Here is a 7028-nt window from a genome sequence, read left to right as displayed (position 1 = left end):
CTATTGAATATGATATGTGTGTGTTTATTTTAAACAACCCTTTTGTAACCATTTGACAATATGGTGTACATTCATGTAGCAAAGTGAAAAAAAGGCATTCCATGCTTAGGTATTAACCTTAAGGAGTTTGGGAGTCCTCAGTGATACTGTGAGATACAGAAAGCTCAGAGGTGTCTATTTTAAATATTTATGTTTCATTCTTTCACACTGGGGATATTTCATTCAAGATTGTGCTGTATCTTCCACATGAATAGTTTCGTTTATTTACACATATAGAAAAAAACCCTCTGATTAATAATTAAGTCACAGTTATGCATGTACTAAGAAAATTTATCATTCGCACTATCTGGATTATTCTTAAGGTTTCCTTTGGGGAAGATAATTTGAGATAACTGTTTCCTTGTCTGTATAAGTCAGGAACATACTCATACTGTAATGAGTTTAACAGTGGGTTAAAGCTTGTTGTCTTTGGTACAGTTGAGTCTGCTTGTGTTTCTTTGAGCTGATTCTGTTTGTTTAGAAGAAAATACAAAATCCTATTTCTCTGAACAAGGCAAGGGAGTATTGCTTCACTGCTTGCTTCAGGTCACTCTCAGCCCACAACCCCAAAGGCTCTGTCCTTTTCTAAGCTTTTTTCAGGGCTCCAGGGTGCAAAGTCAAAAGATACCTGCCTATATTATCTCTTATTTTTTTCTAGACTTGCTGGAGAGGGAAAGTAGGTTTCTTGACGAGGTTACAGAGGGAGGTTACAGACACCTAAATCTTCACATAAAAGTTGAGAATTAAAACCTTTTTCTCCTCTATAGGAATGCCTTTTTGATTTAGCAGGTCCTCGGTGTATTTGAATGATAGCTAGATACACCAGTCTCAGCTCCCAAAGCATAAATGATTCTTATGAACATCTTTAAGGAAGGGTTACCTCTGAAAATGTGGGGTGGGAATCCTGTAAACCAAATAATAATATATATATAAAATAATATGTATATTTTATGTATATATAATGTATATTCATGTCTGAGATTTATCACTTTAATAACAGCATGTATGTTTACATCTGAGATTTATCACTCTGTCACACAGATTTGTCATTGTGCCTAATGGCTGGTCAAAATTTGGGGTTTGTAGATTATTCCCACTAGAAGGGGAAACAGTTAATAGAGATTTATTTTTATTTAGTGCAGTCCTGTTCCTAAACAGCAACATTTAAAAAGTCTTGTTTACCTGAGGACAGCAGAAATTATACATATTGAAAAAGCTTTTTTTTTCATTTCAGAGATTCCCATGTCAGTCTGTGCCAGCAGCCCAAAACCTATCTAGGTTTGCTCCTCAGTATTGCTCCTATTGTTTGGCAGTAATCTGACATGAGCTCCTTCTGCATATTGTCTCTTTCTCCATGTTTACACATGTCCTACACACAGCCACTATTTGATTCACTTTTATTTGTTTCCTTCTTAAAAAACAGCAAAACCACTCCACCCGCTTCATTCATATTCTGACTTGGCTTTTTCAAGCTTTTGTTTTGTACATGTAATTCTGTTTGGGGTTTAGGGACTACAGTCATTTCAGCTACTTGTTTCTTACATCTATGTTAAATGAAGAGGGACAGCTATACCCAAGGGCTGCAATGAGGTTTACCTGACCTATAATTTCACAGCATTATAAACCAAATTTCAGCTGAAACTTCAGGCCTAGCAAAACAGTAATGGTCTTGCTTCAGCATTTTGGTGTACTAAGTTTTCCTTCCAGTCATCTCATATATGTTCCTCCAGAACCAGGAAATGTATCAAGGTTCTGAAGGGCAAGTCTACAACACACTTTACTCTCTGGCTATTTGCACAGCTTCAAGAGGATGTTCAGAGACTGTGTACTGTACACACCAGCCCTGTCTGCAACTTGCCATAGCTTTGTAAGATCTTTTTGGACTGTTTTCAGGGTGAGAGAACTAAAAATGCAATTGTACTTTTAGTTACAGTCTGCTCTGAGTCTGCAAAATGTAAAACTCAGCTGGACTAGAAATTTGGAGTAATGTCTTTTTTTTGACCATATTATTCCTTGCTGTGATTGTTTATCCACCCCTTCCTATTTTCTCTCTTTTCTTTCTTCAGTTCACCACCTCTGGTGACATAATTTAGAGTAACACAATGGACATTTGAATGAGGGTATTTAAAAGCAGGGGCAATTTTAAAAATCAGAAATAATGTGTTTGAACAGCTACAAGTGTTGTAGCTTCAACAATTATTTACATTTGTTTGGAACGCCATCAGTAACCCTTCAGGAATGACAGAATTGCCCCGTTTTTGGAAAAAAAAATGTCACCTTTCAACACCATTGATGTCCTATCAATAACTTCTGTCTATTGCTTTACTGTTAATAAGGATTTCTAACAGTCTTTCTGACTTCAGTAAGAAAAAGTCATTTAATGAAATTAAGATGTTAGGAATCACAATACTCAATTACCAAATAAACGTGAGAGAAAATGCACCTCTCTGAAGTATTTCACAGGTTGGTACTGTTTTCAATAACAAATGCTGCTTATTTTAAGCCCTGAGGTTTTATATGATAAAGTTCCTCTAAGTTTTATACCCATTGAATTACACATTTGTCTAGGTAATCTCACTTTGTTACAAAGCTTGTAAGAAAAGGTCTTTGGAGAATGAGGAAAAGTTGAGTCAAACTCAATGAATTCTAGTGACTTGAGTACCAAAAGCTAGATCTGCACCATTATTTGTCAGATATTTAATTCACTGAAAATTAATTGAAAATAAAGGCAAGACACACCCTTTATGCATTGAGTTTTAGTCTGTGCTTCAGACTGAAACAAATAATCATAATTCGACTGAAACCACAGTTTTCATGTAGTGTCCAGAATTAATCATGAATCAAAGTAACTTCATGAATAGCAGATGAATAACTGTGACCAAGCTTTGAATATTAAGCCTTGAATCAAGCAAATGTCGCACGGCCTTCAGGCCAGTGATATTTCACATAGGCGTACTGTTATAATTTCCTTTTAGTTTTACTAAATCAGGATTGATTTTATCATAAAAATATTCTTCCTTCAATATCATTTATTTTCTAGAAATAAACCTAGAAAATGTCTATGTTTACATTTTATATAAGCTATTGTAGTTAGGAATTTCATGTCAAATACAGTAAACCCTCAGAGAACACTCAGTGAATGAAATCTTAACTCAGATGAAGGAACTAGCAGAATTTCTTTGATTTTTGTGTAAATGAGATTTCATCTGAAGTCTTTGATAGAGATGCACCAAGACCAAATGTACTGATGTGACAGCACTGAAACTTGATCCACAATATGAACAAACATACTACCTGAAATATTTCCAATGACTCTGTGTCCATATAAATTCAGATGTTGCAGTAGTGGAACTATGCACCCACATGTAATACATCTATCCATCTTTTCGTACCAATAAGGTATCAACAAGGATGTTAACAATTTTGTAGAAACATAAAGTTGTACTTCAATAAGTAAAAACAATATAAGAAATCTAGGTTTCGAGGTTTTGAACACTTGCATATTTACATAGCTCTGAGATGACACATGAATAAAATTGCTGATGCAATTGAGTTTTGTGATAAGGAATATGGAGAATTTCCAAAAACAGAAGAAACAAGCAAAAAGCATTGAAAATAGGTCTTTTCTCCTACCTCTCTAATGATGGTGATTTTAATTTGAGTTATAGTTACTAGACCATTTGTAAGTAGAAAACTTAGAACAGCAGACAGACTGAACTTTCACCAGGGTAGCCATATCTGTTTTTCTCCTCTATCCTTTCAGTAATACTACATCTTTTTCTTTCTATCACAATTAACATGTCATACACTATCTCATTTAACACCTTTGCTGTTTCCAGAGTCTAATACTAGTAACCTGGAAGCAGGCATCTGTACATGAACATCTATTGAAATGGAAGAGAAGAAAACCTGTATAAAAATTGTGAAGCAAATAAAGACCTGCAAAAGGAAGAGAGCTTATTCTGAAAAGAGACCAGTGCATAACATGGAATTTGCTAGATTTGTTAAAAATCAGTCTTATTATTTCCATATCCTTTAGTAAATTCACTAATAATCTTAGAAAAAAGAAAATGTGTAATTTGCTGTTGATTTCCAACTTATCAACAGCACTCACAAAATAGTGTCTGAAGAAGAAATTGTGTTATATTATAGAAATATTCAATAGAAATTCAATATTGTGCACTAAAGTACAAGAAAAACCGCTGGTATAATCTGTTATTTTGAGAGTCAAAAATTGTATGGCATGAGAAAGAATTGTTGTTGGTATTGAACATGGGGCAAATTGAAAGCTATCAACATAGAAAAGTCATGAAAGAAAGACAAATCACTTTTTTATCAGTATTTAAATGGAGATGGAGAGACAATGCTATTGTGCACCTTGCTAGTAAGTATTTACTGGAATGCCATATACAAAAATCTCTCCATCAGCGTTTAAGACAAACTAATTTAAACTGTAATAGGTCATAGACATTGTCAAGGAAATCTAGAACTTGTGTTATGAAAAGAGATTCCAAAGAGGATCTTGTTCAATTAAACAAAAAAAAATAACGTGAGTGTTGTATATAAATACATCAATAGGCAAACAGAAGTGAATAACGATTTGGAATGTTATTGGGAGACAAACAAATGAGACGATTTCTAATCAGAGGAGTGAAGTTCAGGCACTGCCCTCACTAGGAAGAGTGAAATGAACTGATTTTAAGATGAAGCACTGGATTACAAAAGATGTTAGATAATGTCTGCTGAAAAGCAGTTTTGGATTAGTGATTCAGAGGTTTTAATCAAGTCCCACCTTTTTTTACTTCTTCCTGCCAAAACTGATGTACTCATCTGAAACTTTTGATTCTAACAAGCTGCTTTGTTTTTCCTTCAATACAAGCTAGGTAGTACGATTCTATCTAAAATTATGTAATTATGTTGGAAACTCTAGTACTAAGTCCAGCGTAATATGGTGGTATATATGTGGATATAGCCAGAAGCAGTCATAAAACAATGAAGAAAATGAATCTACCTGAAAAACAGATACCAGAATAAAAACTTTTTTCATCAGAATATTAATTCAGTGCACACACTTTTAAAAACAAAATCAGAAATGGTTTTCTCTGAAAAATTTCTGTCAAATTTCATTGAGCTTGTCAGATAATGGGATGACTTCCTAAGGTTAATTGTAGAAGTTCAAAACTGGCTTTAGTTGTGTTCTTTTCCTGCAGTTAGAATGGCTTCCAATACACAGGAGCCTTCAGAATTCATAGATGTGACAAAATGTGAAAATTTAGAAGGAGAGGACAATTAAGATTTTTCCCTGTAGAAGGTAAGTAAATATTACATTTAAAAGGAGAATTTAACTGTAATTATTAAGTGCTATTGTGCTAAATGTGTAGTCTAAATGCAAGCATTCAAGAATTGAATGGAGAGATTTTTAGTATCACTATACATGCAAACCACAATGCAGCCTTAGCTGTGGAGTTAATTACTCTTTTGTATACGAATAACACAAAATCTACAGCATAATACAAAAAGAAAATTAACATGTGTCACGTAAATTAAATTTTCCCACAAAACTGCTCTACTTTTTCACGGATTTTCTTCTACCTCATTGCCCATGATTACCTATCTCAGGGCTTGCAACAATTTGTGGGATCTCTCTATGTAAAGCTGAGGAATTCTGTTTGATACTTGGAAATCTCTCTATATAGCTGTATCAGGTTGAAAATTCTTTGCTAATCTAAAATCCACAAGAGGTGATTTTTGCTCCTGGCATATGATCAATAAAGAATTGTTAAACCTTGATAACATCCTACTCAAGTACAGTCCCTTGGAGCATGACAATGCTACCAGGTAAGCAAACCTGGTTTTATAGATGAGGTGAGGCAGTAATAAGTAGGTGATAAATCATCTGTTCTACACAAATTTAATCACCTGTCAAGGGAGCTACCTGACTAACGAAGGTAAGGTGGCTTCTTGATTAGTGTTGAAAGTACGTCCCTTACTAAGTATTGGAGGGGGATGGTGGACTTGTGGGACTTCTACCTATATTTGGAGTGAAAAAGGAAGGAAGAGAAATGCAAAGCGGTTCCTGCCTTTAACAGCTGTTTTGAAACCCTTGAAGTCGAAGTGGGTTTTTTATCCCTTCTGTGAAGAAACTCCAAGTCCAGAGTACCACTAATTTAAATAAATCAAGGAATCGGCACTGCCTTCAGAAGAGAGGGCAGCAAAGCTCTGCAGCGGAGGATTGAGAAAGGAGCCACTGTTGCTGCTTTAGCAGACCAAAGCAGGCTCACATGGACACCAGTGGTGTGTTGCATGGAAAAACCTGGCTCCAGGAACTGGCGAGTGGCCGAGCGTTGTTTTTACCAAGGCTGAGGGAGGGGTGTTGGACACCCTTGTGCAAACGAGCCTAGTCCTGCTAATGCGATCACGGCCCCATGGATGCTCGGGGCCTTTCTTTCGCCCGGGATGCTTGCACTGCCCGGCTCACCCCTCCGTGCCCGGCAGCTCGGGGTTCCGGGGCCCCACTCCGCGGCCAAGGCACCCAGCGGGCCGCTGCCAGCCACAAGACAAGCGAGGGCTGCACCTCCCGTTTCCCGCGGAGCTGGGGAACGCTCCCGCATCGAGCTGAGCGGGGACTGCAACCCGCTTCGTGGCGCGGAGCCTTCGCAACTTCCCACGGCCACTTCGCTCTCCCCCTCCCGGCTCCCGGAAGGTCCCGCCGGCCGGGAGCGGCAGTGCCGCCCGCTCACCTGCCCAGGGCAGTCCCCTCGCCCTCCCTGAGACTGGGCAGCGCTCGGGCACCCGCGGCGAGCGGGGCGCTCGGCGCGTAGGATGCCTCCCTGGCCTCCCTCCGTCCCTCCGCGCTGGCGGAGCCCTGCGCCGGGGGTGAACTCCGGAGAGGGAGGGGACCGTCCCGTGCGCCCTGACCCTCCCCAGCCCCCGCGCCCCTCCGCCCGCCTCCAACCCTGGTCACCGGGGCTGATGAATTAATCATGAGG

The sequence above is a fragment of the Myiozetetes cayanensis genome, unplaced genomic scaffold, assembly GCF_022539395.1.
Source record: "Myiozetetes cayanensis isolate MyiCay16 unplaced genomic scaffold, myiCay2020 scf10, whole genome shotgun sequence".
NCBI classification, from domain to species: domain Eukaryota; kingdom Metazoa; phylum Chordata; class Aves; order Passeriformes; family Tyrannidae; genus Myiozetetes; species Myiozetetes cayanensis.
This window is presented reverse-complemented; position numbering follows the sequence as displayed.